This window comes from Crocodylus porosus, unplaced genomic scaffold (genome assembly GCF_001723895.1).
Source record: "Crocodylus porosus isolate Cpor-Errol unplaced genomic scaffold, CroPor_comp1, whole genome shotgun sequence".
NCBI lineage: Eukaryota > Metazoa > Chordata > Crocodylia > Crocodylidae > Crocodylus > Crocodylus porosus.
Window position 1 is genome coordinate 55,335 of NW_017728894.1, and position 1,105 is coordinate 56,439.

Genomic DNA, 1,105 nt, shown 5'->3' on the forward strand with positions numbered 1-1,105 from the left:
CAACCGGGCAGCCCCACCCGCCGCTCCGCCAATAGCCGCGGAGGGCGGCGCTAACGTAAAGGAACTCGGAAGCGGCCGCGCTGACTGACAGCACTCTCAGCCAATCAAAGTGCAGCGGAGATCGACGGGGGAGGAAGCAGGGTAGCAGTCCTTCCCGCCGGCCGTTCGCGCTGACTGACAGGCCGGGCGGCCAATCACGGCCGCCCTCAGCCCCGCCCGCGCCGCCAGTGACTGACAGGTTCTCCGCGCTATGGGGGAGCCGCCCGTTGCCACGGCACCCGCTGCGCCCGCCCTACCAGCCTGGCTGCACGGGGACGAGACTGATGGACAGGCCGCTCCGCCTATCGACAGCTCTCCCTGCTCCATGGTAACGCTTGGGACTCGCTCTGCGCGGGGGGCGGGACATTATCGTAGGGTCGCCTGTGTTGTTGTTACGGGGCGGGGGCGGCCGTGGTTCCCAGACCTTTCAGTTTCTCTTCCCCTTGTGTGTCTTTCCCTTTCGTGTGTTTATGTGCACACGTGTGTGCACTGTCCACCTCGGTGTGTGCATGTGTGTACATGTGTGCACCTGTATGTACGTGTGCACATACACTATCCATCTGCATATGTGTTTGTATGGATCTGTCTGTGCCGCTTGCATACGTGTGCATTTGTCCACATGTGCATCTTTGTGTCTGTGTGTTTGTACATGTGTGTGCATCTGTGTGTGTGTGTTTGTGCACCTGTTCACGTGTGTACACGTGCATGCTCACGCAAACCCTATGCTCAGCCATGCATCCCGACAGTGCTCAGCTGCCCCGGCCCCCCCATGAATCGGATCTGGAGCCCCCAGGGGTGTGGCCAGATGTGGCCTGAGCCGCTCCTGGGGGCTCGGGGAGAGAAGCAGGAGCCTGGCAGGGAGGCTGGGGTGGCCCGATCCCCTCCCCAAGTGAGTCGGGGATGGCGTCTTGGAAAGTAGACTCCAGCTAGACCCCGGCCCAGTGCAGCCACCTCTGGGGGTGCCATGATCCAGGCTCTGATGCTGCCAGCTGGTGGGGACAGGGCCTGGGGGGGCCCGGGGCAGTGCAGGGCCAGAGCAGGGCCCAGTGGGGGTTGCAAGGCCTGG